Here is a 15,830-nt window from a genome sequence, read left to right as displayed (position 1 = left end):
GTACATGGGCTCATCCTCAGGGCTGGGGTCACCCTAGTGCAGGACCCCGTTCTGGGGTGTGAAAGCATGTCCCTGTCTGCTTTTGCTTCCTGATAAGTGGAAGGCACCGGGGGGAGAGGGAACCCTGTGGCCCGTTTCCTTCTTTTCTACTTGGACACTGTTGTGACAGCCCGTGCTCCAGTGATGACACTTTTGACTAGGAAGTGACAAAAAGCCAACCCGCTGAGGGTTGAACCTCTGGAAGAAACCCCAGTTTTGGACAACACTGCCGAGCAGCTAAGCCCGGCCGGCCCCTGCTGCCTCCAGACTTCCTGTTCTTTGGGAAATGTAAACCCCTGCTTGTTTAAGCCACCGCTAGCCTAGTGTTCCAGTGTTCGCAGCCAAAAGCCTCCTTAACTGATGCTGCTGTCTTATCCCAGTTCTACATGTGAAAAAGGGAAGACTTCCCCAGGTGGGAACCCCTTTCTTGGGATTGCATGACTCCAAGTGGCAGAACTGGGTCTCGAACACAGATCCGGCCCCCAAACCCTTGGACTTAACCATGAATGGGTGCCTTTCCTCCAAGACAGGGCTTTGAAACTTTCTCAGAGATAGGTCTACCTGGAGCAAACCTGATCATAAATGAAGCTGTTTCCAAAGTGTTTGTGTCTGCCTCCCTTTTCTTTTCTTTTTTAATTTTTTAACTGTTTGTTTATTTTTGAGAGAGAGAGACACACACACACAGTGAGAGTGGGGGAGAGGCAGAGATTGAGGGAGACAGAATCTGAAGCAGGCTACAGGCTCGAGCTGTCAGCACAGAGCCCGCAGGGCTCAAACCCAGGAACCGTGAGATCGTGACCTGAGCCGAAGTCGGAGGCTTAAGCAACTGAGCCACTCAGGCTCCCCTACTGCCTTCCTTTTCTTTTCTTTTCTTTTTTTTTTTAATTTTTTTTTTAACGTTTATTTATTTTTGAGACAGAGAGAGACAGAGCATGAATGGGGGAGGGGCAGAGAGATAGGGAGACACAGAATCGGAAACAGGCTCCAGGCTCTGAGCCATCAGCCCAGAGCCTGATGCGGGGCTCGAACTCACGGACCGCGAGATCGTGACCTGAGCCGAAGTCGGACGCTTAACCGACCATGCCACCCAGGCGCCCCTGCCTTCCTTTTCTTATAAAACCACCAATCCTATTGGAATAGGACCCCACCCTTAGGACCTCATTGAACCTTAATCACCTTTTAAAGTCCCTAACTCAAAACTACAGTCACATTGGAGGTTAGGGCTTCAACATAAGAAGGTGAGGATGACACAGATCAGTCTATAGCACACAGCCATACGGTTTCTCTCTTTGGAGAAACCAAAGCTTCGAGAAGTCTCGCCAAGCCCGCTGCTGGCAGGTTGTCTCTGAATCTAACACTTTGAAACCCAGCTGTGGTCCTGGCATCCGGACCTAGACCTGTGGAGCACCCCTCCTCAGATTGTTCAGCACTGATTTGAGAACCCCAGGATTTCAGAGCTCAGGGTAGCTAGCTGAGGGTTTGAAAGCATTATCTTCTTAAAGAAAAGTCAGAATTGGGGGGCTTTTATTTCCAGCATTAATTTCCCACCTGGCCCATGGGTGTTGGGATAGACCTTTAGAGCAGTCGGTCTCAGCTCGTCCCTGGGGAAGACAACATGGTCCATTCAGACAGAACCACGACCAGAGCTCAAGTGCATTGTCAGAGTGGGAAAGTAGATGCGGTCCGGTCAGTCTCCACCATGTTTAGAAAATTTAGTACTGGACAGTGACCCCTAAATCCTTGAATCTGAGAGCCTGTTTCCTATCAAAATGGTTTATAGCCCCCCCCCCCCCACACACACACACCCAAGCATTACACAGTATCATTCGGTAGAGAAAATATGTTGGTCATGTGAGTGTCCTACCCATTCACATTTAATCCCATTTTAGTACCTGAAACCCTTTTTCTATAGGGCTGAAAATAACAGCAGGGAACATACAGGATTTCCTTGATTCTGCCCAGACGCTACCATATCATAGGCCCACACTGATTATCAAACACATCCCTGTTTACGAAATATTAAGTGGAGTAGTAAAGCTACACCTTAAAATCAAAGAATACATTGGGCGCAAGTTTTTTCGGTCCACAGAGAATGTCTCTGCACATAGCTGTGCACTCTTGAGAACTCCACGTATTACCTGCCCCACAACCCCAACACTGGCCACTGCTGATTTTCAAGTATCAGGTCAAAAGCTTTTCCCTCTTGCATGTGGAAGGCAGATCTATTTCATGGATAAAACTGCCCTATTTGGTGCTCCTTTTCCTTTCATATTTTGGTGTGTGTGTGTGTGTGTCTGTCCTTCTGGGTATTGCTCAGCTCAGCCTTGCCTCAGGAGGGATATAGAGAAAAACCAGTGACCCCAGTCAACCTGGGTGACAGATGGTGGCCTTGAACCCTGTAGGCTTCCCTCTCTCTCAGCTCCATTTTTGAGGGTACTGTGCTCTGAATAACATCCTTTTCATTACTGCTCCCTCCTCCCTGAGAATACTGCATTGTTGACTCAGGTATAAATGACAGATTTCACAGTGGTCACTCAGAAGGACCTCTGGCACCAGATGCTGTATTAAGTCCCAGTTGTTGAGTAAGAATCTAAGGACACTGGCAGAGAATGAAAGAATTTCTCTGTATTACAAGTCAAGGTAAATAATAGAAGGTTAAATGAGTCAGAAGCTTGAGTCTAGTAGAAGATAAAAATGAACCTAACCTTGATTACCAATCTTAGGAATTTATTCCCACTTTCTCATTCACTTTTTAGTCTGTATCAGAGGGAAAGAAAGCAATACATCTCCATGTACATGCTTTTACGCCACCTTGATGGAAACAAAGATAAAAGTATTGTACTTTCAAGTTGTGATTCAAACAAGTTTAGCATTTTATGTTTCAAATCTCAACATTAGTGCTATATAGGTATATATACATCTTGTAAATGTTAAATGGCTTTTAAAATTTAATTATCTCCTTTGGCCCAAGTTTTGTTTTCCTTCTGTTTGAAAACCCTGATGAGGTACTTTAAGATCATGATTTTTGGTTTTTTGGCAACCAAAAAAAAAAAAAAAAACCCTTTCCATTAAGCAAATAGATTTCTTACAGCAGCATTTTTTAATGTAAGTTTATTCTCTTAAAATTTTTTTCTTTTTCCCTTTTGAGCCCCTTCACCCATTTCTCCCATCCCACCCCTGCTGCCTCCTGAAGTTACCAATCTCTTCTCAGTATGTATGAGCTTGTTTTGTTTGGCCTTTTTGTTTTCATTTTTATTTTTTTAATTTTTAATGTTTAGTTTTCTTGAGAGAGACAGAAACAGAGGGTGAACAGGGGAGGGGCAGAGAGAGAGGGAGACACAGAATCTGAAGCAGGCTTCAGGCTCCGAGCTGTCAGCACAGAGCCCAATGCAGGGGTCGAACCCACGAACCGCAAGATCATGACCTGAGCCAAAATGGGACGCTTAGCTGACTGAGCCACCCAGGTGCCCCTGTTTGTTTATATTTTAGATTCCATGTATAAAAGAGATCATGTGGTATTTGTCTTTCTCTGTCTGACTTATTTCATTTAGCATTATACTCTCAAGGCCCATCCATGTTGCAGATGGCAAGATTTCATTCTTTTTCGTGGCTGAGTAATATTCTCCTGTGTGTATGTGTGCACACGTGTGCGTGTCTTGAATGTTCTATAAATGCATTGCGGCATTTTGTTAAATTTAGTGAGCTGTTCCAACAGAGTATAAATGAAAGTAAGGTTACTTGCTGTGGTAGTAAACCACCAAATGTTTCATAGATTGAACTTTTTGTAAATCAGTTGTTTAAGGTTTAAGAGATGCCAGCCCCAATCTTCTGATTCCTAGAGCAGCCTTGATGCCAGGAGTATTTATCAGCAGTAAGTGGCGAGCCAGGAGGTGATCGTGTCTCCTCTTTGATCACAAGACCAACTTCTAAAATCCAAGGTCAGAGGACATTTTCCATTTTTCTAGAGCTCTATTTCTCATTAAAAAGGGGAGGGGCTGCTGAAGAACCTTATTGCTGTTAAACCACTCCTCAAAAAGGTTCTGTAAAGAGAAACCTTAGTTTCACTGAAGCCAGAATAACAGAGTTGTAACATCTGGGTGAGTTTGTCTGTAGTGCCACGTTTAGGTTTGGGAACACAAAGGAAAATCAGGAGCTGTAGGTCTGGGAGGAGGAATTCTGTGGCCCAAGGTCTTTGGATGTTCCAGAGGCACATCTGAAAACTGGGCTAGTGAATCCGGTAGGAAGGCTGATGCCGACACCTTGAATGTTGAAATGGATCCCCAGGGAGCAGGGAAACAGTGACCAGGAGGTTGAGAAGCTATAGGGGAGAGAGTTTTAAAAGCATGAGTGGCCCCTGATCCCAGACCCCAGGAGCAGAGAGCCCCAGAGTGACACTGAATGGACAGATGTCCCCAGGACCCAGGGGTTAGGTGGGGTTAGGGGTGGTAAGAAGAGCAGCTGGGGGCTGCTGGGAGCAACGTTAGATGGTGACACGCAGCCTATCTCGTGGCGTCAGTGACGATAAAGTGAAAGCTGCTGTATGTGCATGAGGTCTGTGCTCAGCTCTGTGCTGGGGGTGTTGAGCAAGGTGGGGGGGTGTTGATCAGCTTGTTAGGACACCCCTTAATAGATCCTGTTCACCTTTTCTTACTGTAAGCGCCCCAAGATCGCAAAGTGATTCCAAACTGTTCCTTCCTACCTAGACCCAGACCCAGGCAAATTAGCTGAAATTCATTGCTCTAAGCTGATCTGTTCCTCAGATGAACTTTGAGGAGACTTGTCAAGGAGATCAGGAGGAGGGAACAGACGGTGTCAGATCGTAGAGGATAAGTGAATAGAGCAGCTGGAATGCTCTGGACCTTCTGCAAGCCTGGGCCCTGAGTCCCTGGGACTTGATTTGTGTTCGAAAGCCTACATCTATGAGTTTGTTAATGACACTAGTTATTTCAGGTTGGTAAGTCCCGTCTAGCTTATGAAGACGTTGTACTTGAATCACCACTGCCACGCGGTAAGATTGGAAAACCCTTTACGTATATATCATGCAAAAGAGAGCCTTGGACAAGCAGCCCTCATCAGAATCTGCCCTTCTGTGGAAGAATGTGGCCCTATCTCTGCTGGAGGCAAACTGGCATTGGGAAGTATAAAAACTCTCTGGCTTAAAAGAGAGGAGGAGTAAAAGAGGAACTGCTGGGCATCACTGAGGAAATTCCAGGTAAACTAAATATTATTTCTCATGCCCTAGAAAGGAAAATACCAGATCGATGCTTGGTTATGTCTCTAAGAAGTCGAGTTTAAAATACAAATGCCTCGGGGTGCCTGGGTGGCTCAGTCGGTTGGGCGTCCAACTTCGGCTCAGGTCACGATCTCACGGTCCATGAGTTCGAGCCCCGCGTCGGGCTCTGGGCTGATGGCTCAGAGCCTGGAGCCTGCTTCCGATTCTGTGTCTCCCTCTCTCTCTGCCCCTCCCCCGTTCATGCTCTGTCTCTCTCTGTCTCAAAAATAAATAAACATTAAAAAAATTTTTTTTAATACAAATGCCTCTAAATGCTAGTACTAGTTTTTAAGTTTTCTGGATAATTACACTTGAGTTCTTAAGTCTTAACTGTGTTTTTTAAAAATATAAAATCAGTGCTGTTTTCAGCACATAGGAGCATATATTTGGTTTTTGCACATGGGATATTCCCAGTAATTTCCAACCAAAGCTTTGTGCCCGAAGTGGGTAAGACATGGCTGTAGAAGCTGGGAGTGTGGTGGAGTGTGTTTCTAGAGCTAACTTAAAATATTTAGGGGCGCCTGGGTGGCTCAGTTGGTTAAGACTCGGACTTTGGCTCAGGTCATGATTTTGCAACTCATGAGTTCAAGCCCTACATACAGCTCTCTGCTGACAGCTCTGAGCCCACTTCAGATCCTCTGTCACCCTCTCTGCCTGTCCCCCACTCGAGCATGCTCGAAATAAACAAAATAAACATTAAGAAAAAAAATTTTAATTAAAAAAATATATTAAGATGTTGGTCATTCCATTCTTAGATTGTCCTTTTCTCTTATACAATGTACAAAGATTTCTCTGGTGTCTGCCTGCTCACTGTGATAGGCAGAAGATCCTTGTAGAACCGGGAAGGACAGGGTGATAGATATGGTGGAAAGTCCTTTGGAGTTGAGTTAGAAGACCAGAATCTTCCATCTCCTGGCTTTTTATTCCTGTGAACTTGAGGAAGGTGCTCAACTTTTGCAGACCTCAGTTCCCTCCCTTGCAGCACAGGGCTGACCACACCTCCCGGGCACCTGGGATGGTGCCACGTTCCATTGAGATCATGCGTGTGCGAGCATGCTATAGAGGCTTCGCATGCCAACACGGTTCTTCTTAATGAGTGCTTCTGGGACAGTGGTGGAGAAGGTTCATAAAAGACTGCCTGTGGGTGGCATTCACATGCGTGCCAGAAGGAATTTACTAAAAAGCTTTTGATTGGTAGCCTGCTTTTGTTTACTGTTTAGGGTGATCTGATTAATAATGGCTGAAAGAAGTCTTCCTGCTAATCTGTGGAATCTGAATATCTGTCGCGTCTCTTCCCTTCACTATATACATAGACGCCTTTCTCCTTTTTCCTCTTTCATTCCCTTTTGCCCTTCCGTCGCTCTTGAAGATGGTTTTGCATAACTGTAAAAGTATTAGGGAATCGTGATCTTGACAGTATAGTGAAATAATTCAGTCCGGAATAGACCGAAGCTTATTGTTGATATCAGCTGTCTCGGAGGAGGAAAATATTCACCAAGCAAATTAAACCACTCGTCAGTGTTCAGCCACCTGCGGTGCTGTCCTATGCGGTAAAGAAAATGCTTTTCTTAAATGCCTCCTGCAACAGGACTTCTTCAGGTTACAAGTAAAAAGAAACGCAACTCAAGGGCGCCTGGGTGGCTCAGTCGATTAAGCGTTCAACTTTGGCTTAGGTCATGATCTTCGGGTTCGCGAGTTCAAGCCCCGCATGGGGCTTTGTGCTGTCAGCATGGAGCCCGCTTTGGATCCTCTGTCCCCCTCTCTCTGCCCCTCCTCTGCTTGTTCTCTCTCTTTCTCTCTCCCTCCCTCCCTCTCTCAAAAATAAATAAACATTAAAAAGAAAGAAGCACAACTTAAGGCTGGCTTCAGCAATGAACGGAGGATCACTTTATGAAACTAGAAAACCGAAAGGCACCGTGCTGGGGCCGCCAGACACTGATCTGGCTTAGCAATGCCGCTGAACGTCCTGGTTTCTTTTCTCCACCTGCTTTGCTTGTCTTGGTGTCAACCTGATTCTCAGGATCTCCCCTTGGGATCCTGCATGTGGCTTCTGGTGGGTCATAGCACCATCTGCACCACTGTCCCCAGCATCTCCAGAAGAAGCTCTGTCATTCGTGCTTACTGCTTCTGCTCAGGTCATGTGCCCAGGACAGAAATCGTGGGGGAGGAGAAGGGAAATGGGCTCTGCCAGTTGCCATAATCCGGATCATGGGTCTCAGCCCTGGAGCCAAATGGAATCTCCACAGGATGTTGGGGACTCCCCGTCAACAGAGGTGTCCCTGCATTCCTTACCTATTCATTACGGATAGTTGGTCAGGATTCCTGTTGATAAACTCTTCATTATTAGTTCAAGTTAGTATATGTATTTTAAACTCGGAAATGAGTGTCTGTAAAAAATACACGTGTGCGCGCGCACACACACACACACACACACACTGCACTTGGTTTTTTACATTGCTCTGTGCCCTCTAACCAGATTCTCAGCCTTTCTGCCCACGTCATGCTCAAGGGTTTCCTTTCACCTGCGGTTGTAGCAGAATCTGGGCCACGGCCACAACCACGGGGACTTGCTGCTGCCGTGGCTTTGCCAGGGCTTCCTATTTATTGTGTGACCGAGGGCGGATTACTTAACCTCTGAGCCACAGGTTCTTTGTGAATTTTGTCCTCTTTACAAGGTTGTTTTGAATATTTTCTGAGCTGCAAGGACATGTGGTTTCTGATCTCCACCCTGATAAGTCAGAGGCCAAGTGCACTTCTGCCCTGGGGATGTCAGCTTCGGTAGATGCTAGAACCGCATATGGAGACTCTTGCCAAGGTCTGAGCTGTCTGAACAACAGGTTGCCAAATCTCTGGGGCTGGGTAGGGATTGGAGACAAAAATCGGTGAGGAAATCAAGGCAGCCAATGAAGGTGGAGTGATCACCTCGACCCAGCAGAGGCAGCCAGACTCCTATACTGCCACAGCCCAAGAAGACTGGAGCTCAGGCTAATTGTGATCCAGGAGCGGGTGGGGTGTGAAGAGGGGCAGCTCCAGCCGTTCTCATGGGGTATCGCCATTCCCATACTTAGAGCGTTACACTTCAGGGCACCTGCCTACTCCTGTTCAGAATATCCCAGTTTCTGATGAAAACCAATACGGTAAAACCTTGGTTTGCGAGCATAATTCGTTCCGGAAACAGGTTTGTAATCCAAAGCACTCATATATCAAAGCGATTTTCCCCGTAAAAAGTAATAGAAACTCAGATGATTCATTCCACAACCCAAAAACATTCACATAAAAGTGATTACAGTACTGTACTATAATACAAAATCATAAAATACAAAATATAAATAAAAATCAACAACCTGCACTTACCTTTGAAAACCTTCATGGCTGTTGTGAGGGAGACAAGAGAGCAGAGGGTTATTGTGTAGGACAACTTTCACTATCACTAACGGAATCACTGCTGTCTACTAGCTCAACGGAATCTTTTTCTTTTCGCGCAACTTTAACGAGGAACCTGTCCAATGACACTTGCTTTTGCCTTCTTTTGAAGATTTCGTGGAAACGTGACATTGCATTGTCATTAAACAGATTCATCGTTTGTGCTGCTAGAACCTCATTCGGGTGATGCTTTTCTACAAAATTTGCACCGTTTCCCACGTTTTACACCTCTCCCTGATCTCATTTGAAGCGAGGGATTCCTGCATCTTTTGTCCTCCTCCTCTGCAGATGAGATACAGATGTAGACTTCTTATAAAACCTTGAAATTTCGGCCACTCGCATCCCTCGATCGTGCTTCTCGATTTCCTTCTTAACTTCCACCATAATCATCTTCTTCTTCTTAGCGCCTTTCTTTTCAACCTTTTTCTGCATGGGGGCCATTGTATATGCTCGCACGGATGTTGACTACAGTACTAATAAACTTGTCATATACCATATTTAATGTAACTGGCAATAAGGCAGCACAGGAAAGGGTGTATATCTGCAGGCAGCCTGACCTAGAATGAAGCAAAGCATTTCTAAGCCTCCTGTTGTATAGAAAAGCAAAGGACTGTCCCTCGGTGCTTTGGAGTGACAAAAAACACACTACTGCCAGTTGTGGGCGCCTTCCGACGTTCTGAAAAATCACTGATTTCTGCCAGACACTGTGGCCTGAGACGGAGCATCCAAGCATGGGAGACAATCACCCACAATCCTGCAGTGAGAGAGAGAGAGAGAGAGAACCATTGGCTCATTGCGACCATGTGACATCTGGCATCATGTACTACTCATATTGCAAGACATCGCTCGTTTATCAAGTTAAAATTTATTAGAAATGTCTGCTTGTCTTGTGGAACACTCGCAGAACAAGTTAATCACCATCAAAGGTTTTACTGTAATGTAAAATTTATTTTTAAAAAGAGTTTTTCTTATAGGTTATGAAAGTACTGATAGATTTAAGCAACGAGACAAGTTTCCCTACTAAGATAGAATGTCCAATTAAGTAATCTTTGCTATCCTCGTAGAAATAATAATAGTAGCTAAGAGCTGGTAAGCACTCAGCACATGGCAGGCCCTGTTCTAAGCATTGTGTGTGCATGGACTTGATATTCCCCTAACACCTGTGAGGTAAGTGGTCTGGGACAGATAGGTAGCGGCCTCCAGGCTATTTAGCTAGCAAGGAGCAAAGCTGGGAACTAAACCCATCTCTTCTGGTTCCAGAGTCTTTGACCAGCACCCCACACCACTTCCTAGTGATTTGATCTCCGTTAATTTTGTGTTTCAGGGGAACGCTTCATCTGAAATTTAGAGCTCGTATCGATTTTTGATGGGTACTCGAGGGAAGAGGGAGACAGTTAATCATTTCGAATGCATTGTTGCCACATTTTAGTGGTGAAAAACCACCAGGTGTGGCTGTGTCCTCCTGCCCCCAAAAAACCAAGAAGAGCTAGAAGCTGTCACTCCCACCAGAGGTAGCCATGTGAGACTTATTTTTAATTACTCACTGAGCCTATTTCAACAAACCAACTGTGAACACAGTAGTGGGTTACAGGAGAGGCAGGGGGGAAGACACAGGACTCCAGTCGATATATACAAGGTTGTTCACAGAACATAAAATAGAAGAATCTCAACTTTTGCAACTGATAGATCAGAGGACACTTAGAGTGAAAGGCGATTCTTTCTTTTACTGAACAGTTCATCGTAGATTTCCTCATCCTGGGTGCCCTCCGAGTGCTTACAGGGAGGATGTGACCTGGATGTGCTTCATCTGCATGAGGTTGAAGACAGAAACATAGTTTATAAGTAGGAGTCTGAGGTAATAATGGTTTAAAACTGAATATGAGAAGAGAGAATGATGGGATTGTCCAAGCAATTTCTCTTTACCTTTTAGGACTCATCTTCAAGTGGGTCAGAGTAAAACAGCACTTACCCTCGGTCGTCACATGCCGCATCCGCCCCTGCCGTTCCCGCAGAGGTGGCATTTTGGCCCAGTCAGGAGGGAAGGTGAGCATGTGCTTTGGAGACAAAGAAATAGGTTCTGAGTTCTGAGGTTTCGCAAGTCTTAAAGCCTAATTCTGGGGCTGCCTGGGTGGCTCAGTCGGTTAAGCATCCGACTTGATTTCAGCTCAGGTCATGATCTTGCAGTTCATGGGTTGGAGCCCCAATCGGGCTCTGTGCTAAACAGCTTGGAGCCTGGAACCTGCTTCAGATTCTGTGTCTCCCTCTCTCTCTGCCCCTCCCCTGCTCACACTCTGCCTCTCTCTCTCTCAAAGATAAATAAACATTTAAAAAAAAAAAAAAAAGCTTGGGCACCTGGGTGGCTCAGTCGGTTAAACGTCTGACTTCGGCTCAGGTCATGATCTCACGGTTTGTGAGTTCGAGGCCCACATCGGGCTCTGTGCTGATGGCTCAGAGCCTGGAGCCTGCTTCAGATTCCGTGCCTCCCTCTCTCTCTGCCCCTCCCCCTCTCACACTCTGTCTGTCTCTCTCTCTCTCAAAGATAAATAAACATCAAAAAAAAAAAAAAAAAAAAAAAGCTTGGGCACCTGGGTGGCTCAGTCGGTTAAACGTCTGACTTTGGCTCAGGTCATGATCTCATGGTTTTTGAGTTCGAGCCCCACATCAGGCTCTGTGCTGATGGCTCGGAGCCTGGAGCCTGCTTCAGATTCCGTGCCTCCCTCTCTCTCTGCCCCTCCCCCTCTCATGCTCTGTCTCTCTCTCTCGAAATAAAGCTTAAAAAAAATAGAACTAAAAAAGCTTAATTCTGCCAGAGAACACAGCAAGCTTTAAGAAACCCAGAGTCCCAGCAGAACAGAAGCAGATTGGAGGAGAGTTAGAGGCATAGCACGTGACACATCTGTCTAATGATCCGTAAGTACCAGGAGTCAAGTGGGTAGAACCCGAGCATGGATCAGAAGTGGCTGAGGTGCACAGTGTCAGGGGCAGAAGGGCCTGGAGGCAGGGGGCAGAGAGGATGGAACTGAGCCAGGCCTGGACGGGTGGTGGGGTTTGGGCGGACAGAGCTGAGAGGAGAGGCCGGGAGAAGGGCTGGGGCGAAGGCACAGCCGCATGCCGGGGACAGTCAGGGGTCTGAAGTAGGGTTGGAAGGATGGGGTACAAGAGAGGAGCCGGGATGAGGCTGGCTGGGTCTGTGAGCCACAAGATGCAGCTGAGATGCACAAGCCCAGTTAACTGCTGCCCCCACGGACAAGTCTGGAGCAGAAAAGCGAGCTGGCAGGACCTCTTGAAAGAAAGAGGCATTTACCTTAGGAGGCAGGTGGTTGTCCTCCGCTTACCTGGAGGCAGAGCTGGGTGTCGTGAGCACTCCAGGCTGGCCGGGTCACCCGCGCCCACACGTGGAACGCGGGCTTGGTGCCGTGCACGGCTGGTGGGTGCAGGGCCAGCGGGTGCACGGTTAGCAGATGCACGGCCGGCGGACCCCCCGAGCCTGCCACACAGCCCTGCCCTGGATGCCGAGGGCTTGTTTAGAGACGTCCTCTCTCCCATTGGCATCGCCAGTTCTTGCTGGCCGGTAGCTGATTTTCATTCAAGATTCCATTAGCCACAGAAGCGCAGAAGGAAAGTTCCCTTTCTGTGAGACTGAAGCTCTGGAAAGATTCGGCTAAGGCCAGCCACTGAAGAAAGTTGTGGATGGAATAACAGCCCTAAGAGTGGAAGGTCGTCAGGGGCCGGAAGGATTCGGGGGCGGGTTGCTTTTCAGGTGTGAACTCTTCAGGTTCTCTCTGCGGTTAAAATGAAACCGGAAATCGCCGACCGTGCCCTCTGTGTGTAGACTTTGCAAGAAAGGTGCCGCGGGACTGCGTCAGAGAAGGAGGACAGGGGAGGAGAGCGCCTGTGACTCAGATGTTCCCGGCTTGCTCCTGCCACTTACGGGTCATCAGCCCCTGTGTGTGCTGTGCCCCTGCCGTGTCTCCGGTCTTAGCGCTTTCGTCGCTCTTCCATTTTGTTCTGGGTCCTCGGGTACAGGGAACAGGTGCGGGGGGGGGGGGGGGGGGGGGGGGGGGGGCGGCGGGGGGGGGGGGGGAGGCATCAGTACAGATGCTTCTGCTCAGAGAGTGACTACAAGTGGGAGGGCCTCTAGTTAGCCCAGGTTGCTCTGCCTGCGATTTGTTATTAAACCCGTGACGAAATCGTGCTTCCTCTCATGACAGCACGGATCCGGATGGGCTGATTCGGTTTTTTGTGTGTGTGTGGTTTTTTTCGTGGGCTCTTTTCTCTCAGCCTTGCATCTGAGGCTCGAAGAGACACCGGCGGTTAAGTAGATGTTCAGATCGTCGCTAGGAGACCTCTTCGCCGTTCCGCGGGTAGATGTGTGTGACATGAGTCAAACCACCACTGGAAACAGACAGTGAGTCCGAGCCGGGCATGCGTGATAGACGGATAGTGCATGAGGCCGCCCGAAATGTTTTAGCGCCCGGCAGAGATGGTGATTGCCAGAGATACGATTAAATGTGGAATATTAGCATTATGTTATGCCCTGGGAATAAAATACATTCGATGGCGATATATAAAGAATGTTTCCCCCAAGGAGGATAAGAGGGTGAACCTCTTAAAAAATGTATCCTCAGATGGGCGCCTGGGTGGTTCAGTCGGTTAAGTGTCCAGCTTCAGCTCAGGTCACAACCTCGTGGTTCGTGAGTTCGAGCCCCGCATCGGGCTCTGTGCTGAGAGCTCAGAGCCTGGAGCCTGCTTCGAATTCTGTGTCTTCCCCTCTCTTCCCTCCCCCACTCATTCTCTGTCTCTGTCTCTCTCTCAAAAATAAATAAACATTTGGGGTGCCTGGGTGGCTCAGTCAGTTGAGCGTCTGACTTTGGCTCAGGTCATGATCTCAGGGCTGGTGGGTTCGAGCCCTGCGTCAGGCTCTGTGCTGACAGCTTGGAGCCTGCTTCCGATTCTGTGTCTCCCTTTCTCTCTGCTCCTAACCCACTCGCATTCTGTCTCTGTCTCTCTCAAAAATAAATAAACATTAACAAAAATTTTTTAAAAGATAAACATTAAAAAAAAGTTTCTTTAGTGTATCCTTGGAGGACTGGGGGAGGATCTGGGCTGCACGGGGATGGTCTCCCATGCCTGCTTGCGTGGACTGCCTCTCTACTTAAATAACTTCATCTTCCCTGAAGAAGAGATGGAGAAGAGAAGGAGTGGGGTCTCAGTTGGGCATGGGCCAAGTCGCTGCCTGGGCGTTAAACTCCCTGTTGATCAAATCAGACATGATGCATGCCAGTTTCCATCTCGAATATTGCACATTTTGGGGTGGAGATTAGGACTCAGGTTTATCTTGCAGTCACTCATTTCACTGGCCACCTATTTATGAGTTTCAAGAATTCTAACTAAAAGTTATGTGGTGGCACTCTTGGAAAACTGATTAACCACCAGCCCTCTCGTTTTTGATGCCCCACTTTGAATTGGTTTCCACTCTCTGTGGATTTTTTCACCATGGTGTATTTTTAGTGGTACTGAATGTAGAAGCTTTTCCTGGCAAGTAGATAGATACTGGTTTTAAAGTGTTTGCACTGGGGGTGCCTGGCTGGCTCAGTCAGTACAGCATAGGACTCTTTTTTTTTTTTTCTTTTTTTAAGTATTTATTTTGGGAGAGAGACAGCGCAAGTGGAGTAAGGACAGAGAGAGAGGAGAGAGAGAATCCCAAGCAGGCCCCGCAATGTCAGCGCAGAGCCTGATGCAGGACTCGAACTCATGAACTGTCAGATCATGACCTAAGCCAAAACCAAGAGTTGAAGGCTTAACCAACGAGCCACTCAGGTGCCCCAAGCATAGGACTCTTGATCCCAGGGTCATGAGTTCAGGCCCCACATTGGGCGTGAGCCTACAGAAAGGAAGAAAGTAAGGAAGGGAGGAAAAGAAGAAGAGAGAAAGGAAGGAGGGGGGGGAGGAAAGGAAGGAAGGAGGGAAGAGAAGGAAGGAAGGAAGGAAGGAAGGAAGGAAGGAAGGAAGGAAGGAAGGAAGGAAGGAAGAGTTTGCACTGTGTTTAAAGATTTTTATAATTGTTGAAACTAGACAAGATGCTGAATCACACTGGAATCCTAATACCGTGTTCTTTTCTCCCAACTATATTATCCCCCACTTACTTTAAGTAAAATCACAACATGTAGGGTAGAAGATACTGTGGTTCCTTTGACAAGATTATATTGATTGTGGAGGTATATGCTTTGGGTTATTTTAGCCTGATACTGTTATGCATCTGAATCCTATGGTTTGCTCTCTTTTTTCTAATTCTCTCTGACCCACCAAATAAATTTATGGTTATAAGTTGGCTTCTTGGACACCTGGGTGGCTCAGTTGGTTGAGCGTCCAACTCTTGGTTTCAGCTCAGGTCACGATCTCACGGCTCCATGCGTTCAAGCCCCACAGTCAGGCTCTTCACTGGGAGTGCGGACCTTCCTGGTATTCTCTGTCTCTCCCTCTCTCTCTCTCTCTGCCCCTCCCCCACTTGTGCTGTCTCTGTGTCTCTCAAAATGAATACATAAACTTAAAACAAACTAAGTTGGTTTCTTGGGCTGGCCTAGCTTTCAGGGGAGAGAAGGTACCACTTATCCAATGAGAGTATTGCCATCTTATAGAGAGGTGGTAGTACTTCCTACTGCAAAGGAAGACTTTGGCATTTTGTTTCCATACTTCAGTCCGTCAGCCTGGTAAAGGTGAGTCCATCTGGGCGCGGGGTCTCCGCCAGGGCTGTAGGCCAGACCTGGACACTGACACGCATTTCCCAGGATGACCCCAGTCCATGAGACTGCTTACTGGGCAGCTTATTTGCTACGCCTGGAAGAGCTCTGTCATCCTCACGCTTCTCATTTGAAACATTAATAGTTTCTATTAAACAGTTTGGGTAACGGATTAACAGTGTCAACTAAGGATCAGCGCATTTGAATGAATGCTGCCTCCTATTGGCGGTAACTTAAAGGGAATCAGCCATATCTCCACCAGGGAAAAGTCAGGTGCGTGGAATAGCTTTCACCTCAAAGCTATCTCCTTTAAATCCACAGTTTATGTTATCTAACAGGGTGGAACGTGATACAAA

General features: G+C 47.1%; 1 protein-coding gene across 1 annotated transcript in view; it reads left to right on the top strand.

Moving 5' to 3' along the window:
- The window catches only part of FAM171A1 (family with sequence similarity 171 member A1), a 134,354-nt gene that overhangs the window by 27,408 nt on the left and 91,116 nt on the right, over positions 1-15,830 (top strand). The window lies entirely within an intron of this gene.

Source organism: Panthera tigris, chromosome B4 (genome assembly GCF_018350195.1).
Source record: "Panthera tigris isolate Pti1 chromosome B4, P.tigris_Pti1_mat1.1, whole genome shotgun sequence".
NCBI lineage: Eukaryota > Metazoa > Chordata > Mammalia > Carnivora > Felidae > Panthera > Panthera tigris.
Note: the sequence above shows the minus strand (reverse complement) of the source record. Positions and strands in the feature narration are given on the sequence as shown.